The sequence below is a fragment of the Neodiprion pinetum genome, chromosome 3, assembly GCF_021155775.2.
Source record: "Neodiprion pinetum isolate iyNeoPine1 chromosome 3, iyNeoPine1.2, whole genome shotgun sequence".
NCBI classification, from domain to species: Eukaryota; Metazoa; Arthropoda; class Insecta; order Hymenoptera; family Diprionidae; genus Neodiprion; species Neodiprion pinetum.
The window spans coordinates 23,677,714-23,691,204 of NC_060234.1; the positions used below are offsets into that span (position 1 = coordinate 23,677,714).

A 13,491-nucleotide genomic window follows, 5' to 3' on the forward strand; every position below is an offset into this window, starting at 1 on the left:
TTTTGACTGTCTATGACGCACTCTTCGTTTCAAATTGGAATTATGCTGAAAAAGCGAAGTTCAAAATTGAACCGTTTCCAAGACCTTATCTAAAGAACTGCTTTGAAACTACGTTATTATCGTTAGCTAAAGGCTGAAAACTTTTTTACACTTAAAAAAATGTGTAAAAGGAATTTTCGATCAGACTTCATCCGTATGAAAATAAAAGTACGAACATGAAAATTGTAAAATTTGCTAATTTTCAACCATCATTAGTCAAGTTAAATTTCTGTGGATTAACGCGAAGAATGTATGTTGAAATACCGCTCAAACGATAATCGCGGCCGTTCGAGGTATCGCTTCAATCGCATAAACCGATACGCAACTGCGTATACGGATAACTTTCGTCCTCAACTGCCCCATAATGAATTCAAGTTTCACTTTCAATCAGTGGTACCGCGATATACTCGCATTCAACTTATTCAGTGAGCCGGGAAAAAAAAAAACTGTGAAGTAAGCATATTCTAAATAGCAGGTAGCTCGTGAGGTAAGACTGTGTAATTATACGTTCTAAATGAGTCGAATAAACCATTCATTGAAAGTAGTTTGAAATTCTTGAATCCATTTTGAAGAGTTGCTGAACATTGCAGGAATAAAAAAAGAAAATAAAAATCGCACAACCGGAAGCAAAAATTTTTTGTATACAAATATTATCGTTGCAAATGACAGCCGGGAGCTAAATTTTTTTTCCATATATTCGTCAACTTACTTCAAGCAAAATGAACGATCGAAATTACATCGCAGTTGAATGCAGGTGAATTGCAGGAGAATTCCGTTGAACTTTTTTACATCCCAACGCTTTTTTAAACCATCATCTGTCACTGAGGCAGTAAAGTGTATTTGTTTACCTGTTATCACGTCAGTGAAAGGTGGTTTCGCGTTCGAACGAGTATCTGCAACGGCAGAAGCAGCTGTAGCAGCATCAGCGTAGTTTGCGAGAGTAGCGAAGCTACGCGCCAAGCTTATGGGAGGATAGTTTTTTCCCCGTCTGACGATGAGTTAGCAAATATTACCCAACCGCGACCTCCGCATATAGCGCATAATTATCCTGCTAATTCTATTTTCGCCGTTACGAATACGAAATATTTACCCATCCGTTCGCACACGGACGTACAGATGTACACGCGTTACACGGTCGTGTACAAACCGAACTTGTATTAACGCGTAATACTTGTATTATATAGGCGAACGTCTGTATCTATACACGTGTATATGCGCCTACGAAGGAATTCAGTGAAAGTAATAAATTACTCGAAGCAATCCGCCTGGTAGACGAGCGTATATCTCGAAACGGGCCATTCGGACGATTCGAGGTGCACTGAGAAAAATTTCATTTTGTTACAGTAACTTGAAAAATTGAGTAAAACAGGTGTCGTTAAAAAAAACTGTTTCAATATTGTTGGAATTGCGAAAAACGAGGTACGCCTAAACATTTTGCGAACTTGAACAACGTCGATTTGTCGTTGTGCCGACAGCGAATTATCGCAATGGTAACGATAACTGTGACCAAGAGCTGTTGCAAGTTTCGTAGACGAGCAAAATTCGGAGGGGGCAAAAATTGTCTCAAATTGTCAGCATTCCGAAACGCTTGTGATCATCGACGGTGACTCTGCGGCTGGAGAGAAAGATAAGCAAAAAAAAATTAGTAGCGTTAATTGCGAGTGAGTCAGTGGCCGTTTACATCATGTCACTGTTTACCATTCGCATGAGTGAAGGAGAGATCCCGATTTCAAATATCGTCAGTGTAAGTGCGGCGCTACGTGCATTAAGTTTCCGAAGGAACGTAACGAGAGTTTCCGGTAATACGAGAATTTTTGTCAATTATATTAGAAATTTAAAAGCATTTCCCGCAAGTTAACATACCGCGTATATAATCGTGCCAGTTGTTTAAAATCTCTGAAGAAACTCGGATCAGTGATGAATCCGCGTGCGATTTAGCAACGTAGACAAGCCACTCCATGCATTCCTGCTGGGGAAATTCTGAATTCCCATTAATCGAGGCGTGTACGCTTGATCAAAAGCTTAAATGCCACGTGGTCAATGGCCAATGTCCCGATGCTTTTGTAACTAGCATGACTGAGATCGTCAATCTCGAATAATGTCAGAGAAACTTTGTGTTCCCATGCAACAAAGTCGTAGATAAGTACGCGACTAATTCATCATCTCACAAACGGTCTGATAACCATAAGATTGACCGTTTTCTTTTCACGACAACAGAAACGGAGACACGTGATATTTTTATCTATCAAGTTCAGGAATAGAATGTCCGCGGTATACGCTTGATGTTATTAATCTTTCCTGGCATATTTCTATATATATAATTATACATATATACAGATCCAGGCGCTGAACGGTGAAACTCGAAGCGCGACGCTGTAAGGGCATTGCTACGAAAGTGGAATTAGTGTAACGAGGAATTATTACCTCCAAGTTCTATTCCGGAACCTGTGCATTTCTGTTTTTGTTTATTCACTTTTTTTTTTTTTTTCTTTTTCTCCCAGCGGTAATTAGGCAAGCCAATTACGGCGCAGTGGTTTACCCGTTTATTTTCTTCGTTTTCATTACTTGTCAACTTATAATTCTCGTTAGACTGTTATTATTATATTCGCGAGCCGTACGAAGATCTTTTTAATAATACAAAAATAGGTAGTACAAGAACTATACGCGCAAAAGCTTGGACATCGATGCTTCGTTTCTAATCGCTTCGTAATTTTTCAAAATCTAGTAGATCCGTTCAATTTCACTACGCAATAAGTCGTTTGACTCGGAAGTTTATTTTCTACAAATTCAATGCAACATTACCATTTGTTGACAATAATCGATACGGACTTCGTTTTGTAAAAATGAATATTCCACGATGCCAAACTGATAGAATACTAGCCGAATGAACAATAAAGCTCAGTTTTTTTGCTATAGACCATAGAGTCAAATTTTTTTCGAAGGACGGTGTTACTATCGACTACTATTTTGAAACTGGAAATCGATAGATATTTAAGACAAAAAAAAAAATGTGTCGAATCTCTGAAATTGAAGGTACGCAAAAGTGATATCGAAAAGTTCAAAAATTCCCCATGTCGTAACCAGAAGCGGTAAAATTCTAAAAAGTTTCATCAATCATCCTCGTCAAATGTTTGATTTTTCACTCAACTTTCATCCAATTCGATGAAGCTGTTTGTCCGGATTCCGGATACAACATTTTCTGCATGCACACACTGATCCACGTACACGCAAACACACATACGCACGAATCTACTAGATTTTTAACCTTATCGATCTGATTTGAAACTAACCATTTCGAATGAAATCTTTTATTTATCATTCCAGTATTTTCTATGTTTGTATTTTTAAAGAGACCCTCTTACCTTACAAATATATCAACCGTACGTAAACGCTCGATATCTAGGATCATTTCTGACGATTGTACATTTTGTCTTGCTATATTCTTATTCATATTATTCTAACGTGTCTATATGTGTTGGCGGCCTTTTATACATCGCAATTTATACAATTTAACTCTTCTATATCGAGACTGTTTACATTTCAACATTCCGTAACACAAACTTTCACGTTATTGAAAATTCGTGACCCTTCTATTACACGATCGTTCCAGATTATTATCCCCACCCATTGACTCAGGCGTGCAAATTCAAGTTCACGCACAGAAGCTCGAATCGTCCGAAACGCCAACGAGAGGAGTGTAAACGAAAAAAAACGTCCGGATGACGTTTTTGCAGCTCATTTTGCCTTCCGCTTTCCGTATTTCGGGACCCTTGAAGACCTGCACTTTGCGACGCGAAACGAAAGCCGCTGACGGTACGAATCCTTGCGAAACCTTCATTTTCTACAAACCGAGAACGGAGACTCGAGCTGCGAAATCAGATTTGTGACGCTACAGGCAGCCTATGCAGGGGTTACGGTTACTGTTGTAAGTTCGCGATGCCGGCATGCCGAGCTTCACGTATCGCCCTCCGTTCGTCCGGTGCCAAGAGCAAGTTCCACGGATGGGAGCCACTTTCACGCAACTACATGTATGGCCGTGCGTATCCAGTTGATACGTAGCTGCAGAGAAGTAGGAAACCCAGGTGGTTCGTTAAACTGCAATGCATGCGGCCTGCGAGAAATTGCTGGTCTCGAAAACAATAATTGAAGCGCCGCTTTTCCCTTCAGGCTGCCCATGTACGAATCTATATACGAATACACAGGTCCAAACGTACATACGCGTACAAATTACACATGCATACGCAGCTGCGTTTTATATTCGTCGGTTAATTATCGCCGTCGGTTCCACGTATAAATGATAATACGTAGATATTGTTGGTATTCTGACCGCACAGGCCGATTCGTACCGATATTTATGGACCGAAATGACGGACGTGTTCGTAATTTTTAAAGGTGAAAAAAAAAAACTGACCATGGTATAGTGTATTCGTTTCGTATGTATTGTACGGAGTGAGTAGCTAAGAATCGAATGGATTAACGCGCGTGCGATAAAATTTTAGAGGAAAAACAGTTGTTTCGTCAGGTTGGCCAACCGTAATAAGTTCGGATGCCAGGCTGCCGCTATGTACGTAACCTGAAAAATGTTGGTTGCCCTGGCGAAACAACTGATTTTGCTTAAGAATTTTAACGTTCGATCGTCAGCTACTTGCTATGTATACACATGTATACACAGTCACATATACGTAGATAATTTGCAGGATAGCAAATTGAATTTTAAGTATCATCGGTAGACGTTGATGATGAAGGAATGGAAGAAATTCATAAATTTTACTGCAAAACTTACCTGCAAGTAATTGGAGATTCCTAATTTCTAAACCATACGTCGATGGTTATACAACGTGATATATAATTCGTTGAAAATTCTCGCCAATCACTTTTAAGATCCCCAAACTAATTTTCGGTATAGATAGAAATATTTGCCATTAGAGTTCAACTTTTGCTATTATATATATATATGTCAATACTACACTTTCCCGCACGAGGAGAATTATACTAGGATACGCAAATGGAGGTTTTGAAGTCATTATTGACTTTATTCATATGTGCTTGGTAATGAGGTGTTTAAAATAATTAATCCGTCGAGAATGCGAAAGTTCAACCAGCTACAATGAATACAGAACTTGCATACACCGTCTAATAAGTCTAGACTCGATTAAACTTACACAAATAATTTCCGCAATTTGAAAAAAAAAAAGTAATTAACATTTGGAGTGACTAAGTAAACAATGCTGTCAAGCGTTTACCACCAAGAGTTGAAATGAATTATGAAACTTGACGACCATCGATTTAAATTACTGTAACTTGGAACATTAATCAAAGCTATTAACGGCTCGTTCGATTCGTATTAAACGGTACGAGAGGATCCAATGCAGAATAAAAGTTGCAGGGTACAATACTAACTGTTTGCGTTATTTCCGGCGGAAACATGGCTGACAACTATATCTGCAATAATCTACCGATGATACGATCCTGACTGCGATGAATTACGGCTCTTAAACTTTCTTCGATGTGTACATAAGGAAGATGGCGCAAAAGGTGTGGGCCGCTGTGGGAATGAAAAATAATAAACGATAGTCATCTTCGAACCGCAATTGGAACTTCTTCCATGTAATCATGTGCGAGGAATCCTTTCTTATTCCGTCTCATGATATTTCCAATACATGCAAAACTCACGCAGCTAAAATCCGCGAATGATTGCCATCTACGACGGTTAAAATTCTCAGTATTGCTCGTTTATTAATTAGGCGCAGATTATTATTTACTGACGTATTCTAGTAATCGAATTAAACTTGATATTCACATTGATATTTCCATAAAAAAATATCCCTTCCAACATGTAGGGACATCTTTTTGAAGTTCTCTCATCATTCTCTATTTAAAATTCAACACAATTCCGAAATTAACGTTACCAATTACGTGATTTTATGTGCAAAAAATGTTCGATAAAATCTGGACGGTGCAGATAAGAAATAAAAAAAAAAAAAACTTCCGTATTTAAAAAAAAAAAATCTAGATCTTGATCAGAAGCGAAAAGTGTAAAAATCTCCATCGCGGATAATTTGAAACATATTTTGTTGAGAGGTTCATTGAACGTTTCGTTTCCCGCAATTTTTTCGCTGAAAATCGACAGTTTGTATTATGTTCGTGAAAATGTGGCAAAATATTGAGAAATTCATATCTCTGATGCGTTGGATCAAATTCAAATTTAAAAACACCAAATCATACGAGTAATGATTTTTTACACTTACAATACATTTGGGATAAGAATTTCTGACAATTGTCGAGAATGAGAAAAATTATTACGATTTGAAAATAAAAATTACTCCAACGTCTCTCGGTTATAACCAACGACATAAATACCCATGTAATGTATAGAAATCGATAACTCGGCGTCGGTTTTAAATACGCGTGACTTTCTGCGGCCTTATTTTCAAATGCCCGTTGACTAAGGTAAAAGAAATTTAAAAAAACAAATCAGTAAAAAAGTAACGAATCTCGGTAGGCCTAACTAACTGCAAATTGTGTTTAGTTATTCAAGGCTGTGTTCATTAATAAATCATACGTTTCATCGTGGCTAGTCACAGCCATCGGCATCTGGTCCAATTTCTACGTCAAACCGCGAAGCTTCTCTCGTACGTTTTACGCAACGCTTCTATGCTTAACCGTCCGGATCTGCGTTGATACAGACGTACGTGAGAATTAGCTGCATGGGCAGCGATATGGAAATGAAAGTAGAAGAGTTGCCGCTGGGCTTTTCAATAAAAATGACGTAAACTTGTAAATGATTTGCATTTATTAAACTTGAACTGTATAATGGCTATTTATTATTGCTTTGGAACCGTGAACACGTTTTGTACCTGATTATATATTATATCCGCATATCCAAAACGCTGTTCGAACCAATTGGTAGAAAAAATAGATCTATTATATAATGAAAAATACTTTAGCTCCTGTACGTTTCTAATCAATATTTCCCGAAGTCTTGATTACGATCGGAAGTCCGTGTTTCAGATCTGCTTTAATATTTTCGATAAAACATTTCTTTCGACCAATCCCACCTGAAATATTAATAAATTTACTCTTTCAGAAACTCTCAATTTCTAAAATCCGAAAATCCGAGCAAGGTCTAGTTGGATTATACATACATGTAATTGCTACTATTTATAGATCATGCTCAAATTCAAATTTTGCTGTTTATTGAAATCTCCAGCTTCTACTAGGGATAGAAAATATTGTGATATGCTTCCTTAAATTTTTCTGAATTTTCCTCAGATCCTGGGTAATGGACCCGTCTGAATTTTCAAATTGATTCTTGTCTCATATAAAATGAAAAAAATTGTTAAAAAGTTGGATTTCATTATTTTTTTTTAACAGTGCTTTTACGTCAAAAATTTATGAGCAGATCTGAAACATGACCTTCTGATCTTGACCGAGACTTCGTCGAATGTTGCACATATTTTTTTTTCGCCCCCACCTGAAAGACTTGCATGCATACCGCAAAAAAGTAATCGTGCCGAAGGAATGTCTCTTAATTCCAATTTCAGAAGGTTACTCTCGGAATCTTAGGTTTTCCCATCGAAATAACAAGTGGAAGATGACAATTTTTTGCATATTATATTCACCACTCATTGTCGGTCGCATTTAATGATGCGGACTCGATTCTTGAAGCATTTCGTAGATAATGAAATATTCACCAAACGATTCGTGTGAATTCTTGTGTTTATGTCAATAAACTGGTAACAGAAGACGACGTTTAAGGTAAAATTTCCGTGAAATTTTGATAATACATACATAACAAGTTTCTCATTATTGGAATGACTAAAAAAGATGTGATCGAAAATGCTTTGCTACAAGGCTTGGATTACGGTGGCATGTGTCGTGAAAAAAGAAAAAAAATATCAATCTTCCGCGATAAAAGTTCCTTGAGGGTTAACGACGCGAACAACGATTCGCCGGTAGATAGGCTACTGAATTTACATCCAGAGAACTTACCGCGTGTAAAGTGTAACTTGGGATGCCTATCTCCTGGCGAATCGTTTTACGCGTCGTTAACTCTCAAGGAATCCTCCTAGTAAGTGTAATGCGATATTCGCCGCACGTCGCAGAGTGAGGTAAAGTCACCTGGCGTTAAATTTTAACACTAACCACTATCACTTTCGATCATGTTCACGTTGCGCCAAGTCGACGAGTTAACAGTTGGAACATGCATCGTAGCCGGCTCATCGAACGACGTTATTCGTATCACGTACGTACGTCATGCACATCGGGTTCGGATTGTAGTTACGTATTAAGTAGTCCAGAAGTAGTACGCAGCGACGATTCAAATGACTAATGACTTGCGCAACGCCGTTACGCCGTTACCTCCCGTAACCATAATCGTCATAGCATGTGCGTTGCACAGTCGTAACTTGTAACGTGCCAATAGACACGCGACGATCACTCAAGTACTTTGCTTGAAACCATTCGACACGCAGATCATTAAATTCCAGTTATACGTAAACCAAAACAAACATATCGTAGAGATGTTATGACATGTAACTGCACGGTTAGTGAACTGTAATTATACCTGGTGCTTCTTCATCCTGATTAAAACATGTTCGTATATCACATGCCGTCGAACTTGTTGAACTGATCTTCTCACGTTCGACTATTTTTGCAAAAACGAATCACGGTTGCCGGGTGAAAGAAGAATTACTTTTCTCATTACCAAAGGAAAACGAGTCAAACACATCTTACAATTGTTTCTCGGTTTGTTCCATTCGTCTGAGTTTCTTCGGTTCATCTTTTATCTATCGGAGACAAATTCGATTGCATAATTTATGCCCTGTCGATGCTACACGGTCAACTTGCTCTTCAAACGACTCAGGGGACTTGTTTGAAATATTTACGAAACGTGGTTGAAAATCCGGTATTCAATTAGACTAACTCCATTTGGACCTGGACCTGGAATAATTCATACGGTTTCGCCGTTATGCTCTGTTTTTGGATAAAACGTGTCTAAGCTCATATTTCAATAGACGCAAGTGACGCGCCCACGTTTCACGATTCGCACTACCGTAAAATTCCCTCAATTTCGATTGATTTTATACTCTCATCGGAATCCATCGGAAAGAGAGACCTCAAGAAACGTCCAAGGCAGCAGAGACAAACGATTTGGATCAACGGTTTCGGAAATATAAAAAAAATTCTGGGCTTCATTTCGTCAAATAGGTTGGTAGCAGTTCGTAGCAGTTCGTAGCGGTTCGTAGCAGACAGGGCCGCGTTCACTCGTGTAAAATCTGCGCATGTATCAACGCATACGCCCTCGACTTCCCTGTTCACCATAAATTCACGGTGTAAAGAATCATGCTTATTGTTAATAAGAGTAACTGTACGTATGAAAGACCGGTAGTACGTAGATTATAAATACCTAATGCACGCCTCGGACTTTCTATTGGGTAATAGACGTGATCGTATAAGTACTCGGGGTCGAATATGTGCTGTACATGAAGCGTGCGATCAACTTTCGATATGTGCAGATATTTTCGTGAGCAGATTATAACCGTGAATATATTAGGCATACCCGAATAGGTTCGGCATCCGAGTGACTGGGAATTAAAGAATTTTGTACGCACAAGTTTCAAAACAATGTTTTCGCGTTTGTCGCAGCACGATACGGGTTCTCATACGAATAATACAATCCATCCATCGATCCATAATCCCGACAAGAATCCTATGTCCCAATGTCCCGCTTTGGCAAGCCGGCTTACATAGTCGCACAACTTTCCTCGTTGCTGCCCACGCCATGATAAACCTTTACATAAATAAATCGCATCGGTGTTGAGTTCACAACCAACGGCGCACCAAACTTTGTGTATTGAGTTGGTTGGACCGTCATTGGACCAAATCATTCAAATTACAATCCAGGTATCGACAATTTGAAAAAAAAACTTTGATCGTTAGAACGTTTAAAGTGATAAAATTCAGGTCTTTCGGATGTGACTCTCATCTTTTCCAAATTATTTTGTTCACTAGAGATTCCTATAAATCACGTAACTGGAATGTTACAAACGGTTACCTCCGTAGTAGATAAAAATATATTCGTATAAGTATGATACAGCAGATGTTCCTGGACAATTATATTCGAGCACTATAACTGGACTGTAAATTATAGTAAACTTTTTGCAACGATTTTCAGATAGTTTTTCGGGAGCGAGCAAGATGGGTCCGCAAACTCTAGAATCGGATCAAAACAGTAGAGTTTAATGATTCTGAAAATTTCAAGCATCAACATTTTTATCGATTTATCGATGTCTTAACTTGTATCCTTGGAATTTTCTCAGATTCATCATTCTATCGCATAACAATGACGTTATTCACGTTCGTATTCGCCGTAATAAGCGCAAATAACATTTCTGTAAACATTTCAAATAGTTTCCCATCAATCACCGTCTTTTAATTCAGACTTCATCCTTGATACATTCCGTTGGAAATCGCGATCTGTTTACGTTTCGGGACAAACGGTAGCGCCTTGGTGACGGTATTGTAATGTGCTAATCTGCTAATGATCTGAAAAAGTGACACTTACGGCTTATCGGTTGAAGGCTGTCCAACCAATCAGCGCCACCCGTATTCAGCCACCGAATCTCACCGCTGTGAAAACTTGAGAGCGCTTTTCCCTCTCCGTTACTACCGTCTTAACTTTCGATTGCCACCTGAGAATTACGATATAAGAAAGACACGAGCCGAGGCGATACAGTTACCGCTGATCGAGATACACATGTCCGAGAAGAAATTTCGAGATCACGATAACGGTCGTTGCAACTTGATATTCACTGTTTCAGCAATAGCAATACAAGGGCAATATTTCACCTTGAAAAAAATCAGCGGAGAATGACATCTCAGTCAGATTACACGGGGAATGAAATTATACAAATGAGGCAGTCACTCGTATCTCGCGTAATAATTAACTAAGATTTCCATCGATGTCTTGAAACCAAACTTGGCATTCACCTTAACTTTGGAGTTCAACTAGTCGGAAACTAATATTTTACGTACTGAAAAGAATGAATGGAAAGAAAAAAAATCGATCAAAGAATCTGCAGAAATATTATTTGCGCCGATGATGGCAAACACGAATGAAACAAATATTGCTACCGTACGATAGAAATCCACTTGAAAAAATTCTATGAACACTAGCCAAGATAGTAACAACTTTAGACAAGTATTCACGACGAGAACGTGTTAAACTGTTAAATTCTAGTGTCTTTGATTTTGATTAGGTACAAATTGCTCGAGAATATTCAGCAAAATTTTCGCAAAATAAACAAAGTAAACCCAAACATCGGAATAGGATAAAAAACACCAGAGTTCAATCATTTTGAACGTTCAAGCTGGTTGCTCGTGTTATTCGAATTCGCTGAGATTCATTTTTATCATATAGTAACGATGTTGTTCCATACGAGTTAGCCATCATTGGCGCAAATAACGTTTCTGAAGAATGTTGAAACGGTTTTTTTTCTCATCTCGTCGTACGTGATTCACGATAAGCAACAGAGTGCAGAACCCATGCGTGAGAAATAGCCGTCAATCATATCGGTACGGGGAAACGTTTGCCGAGTTAACGAAACGTTGAATTGCGCCAATTTGTTGTTAGTCGTAAGAACTCGGACCAAGATCGCAGAGTGTCGAGTTCACCCTGGAGCGAAAACTTTCACTCTCGCGTACATAATACACCTCCTCCGTCTGAACTTCACATGCCTGACGCCAGTCTAGGCGCCTCTAATGCTCATTATTAATCCGAGGTCTTCTTCGGCCGTGAGTTGTTCTATTATGTGCTAACACTCTCTATTCAGTTCTCACGTTCTTAAGAGCCCTTCGCACCATTGCCAGTTTCTATTTCTCTTTGGCCTTAATACGATACTCAGGGTGCTGATTAATTACAACAGATAAGTTCGTCACTTTACGGACTTGGCAACTGTAACAAAATACAAAAAAAAAAAAATAAAAAAAAAAAAGCGAAGATCCATCCGCTGCAAAGTTCGCCGAAACATCCGTTCAATGTTGAACGGTAGCTCTCGTCTTTTTCAGGCACTTTGGTTAAGTATAACTTACTTACTTCGAAGTATAACTCGAACGCTTCGACAAATTTATAACAGAGTATATCCTGATATGATTTCGTTTGTTTATTACTCTGCGAAATATTCGATTACTTGGTAAACTCTACGAAAAACAGTTTCAATTATAATAGTGGGTATGCCGTATATGACTTGGAGTTTTGAAATATGGAGAAGAAAGTTTATTACAGCAGAGGTGTATATAGGAGCTGAGAGTTGATTCCGCAAGCATATATATACATACATACATGCCGGAGTGTTTGAAAAAAAACGACTATTTTTTTTTTTTTTTTCGAAGAACATTGAAAAATCTTCCGAGTGTCCCTCAAAAATGACCCCGGTAAAATATGAGCTCTTAATATTGATATTTAGAGGTGGCGATTCTCAATTTTCTATTTCCCATTTAAATAAAATGGGAAAAAATTTTTAAAAAATTTAGAATTCTATTGCTCGAAAACGAATCAGTGTGAAGATATAAAAAAAAAGTTAAGTCGTTTCGGAGTCATCAGGCCTCAAACATCGAACCGTTTTGAATAATGATGTTATTAATTTATAAATGCTACAAAACTGACTCGTATCACTTAAATACACAATATTATTGATTTTAAAATTAAAACTATAGACTTCCAATGAAATGTTAATTAGTAAATTTCATTAATCAACGATATGAGTCAGTTTTGTAGCATTTATAAATTAATAACATCATTATTCCAAACGGTTCGATGTTTGAGGCCTGATAACTCCGAAACGACTTGCCTTACGCAAATCTTTATTCAGATCTTTTTTGTAGAGCGTAATATTTCCTACGAGAATATGTTTTTTTTGTATATCTTCACACTGATTCGTTTTCGAGCAATAAAATTCTAAATTTAAAAAAAATTTTTTCCCACGTTATTTAAATGGGAAATAGAAAATTGAGAATCGCCACCTCTAAATATCAATATTAAGAGCTCATATTTTACCGACGTCATTTTTGAGGGACACTCGGAACATTTTTCAATGTTCTTCGAAAAAAAAAATAGTCTGTTTTTTTGAAACACTCTAATACATACATATACAACCTCGTATAACGCCTGAGGAAATGAGTATTTACAAGAAGCTGAGATTCGTCTCGGCATGGTCATCTTTAGTCTACGTAGTGATCTCTACATTATAACACGCTTTTGGTCCATCTCTCTTAACATGTCTGTAATCACGATAAAAAAAAAAATAAAAAGAAAAAAAAAAAATACCTGGTCACTTAAAGGTACAAGGTGAACGAATACCATGATCCGATATCCGAGCACAATTGTCGAGTTCGTCGAGGTACCTCGTTTGTTAGAAGAAAGCCTGAATAGTGCACGAGTAGGGAGAAAGT

At 37.9% G+C, this 13,491-nt stretch overlaps 1 protein-coding gene across 2 annotated transcripts in view; it reads left to right on the plus strand.

The window, feature by feature from the left end:
- The window catches only part of LOC124213584 (retinoid-inducible serine carboxypeptidase), a 54,999-nt gene that overhangs the window by 11,627 nt on the left and 29,881 nt on the right, over positions 1-13,491 (plus strand). The window lies entirely within an intron of this gene.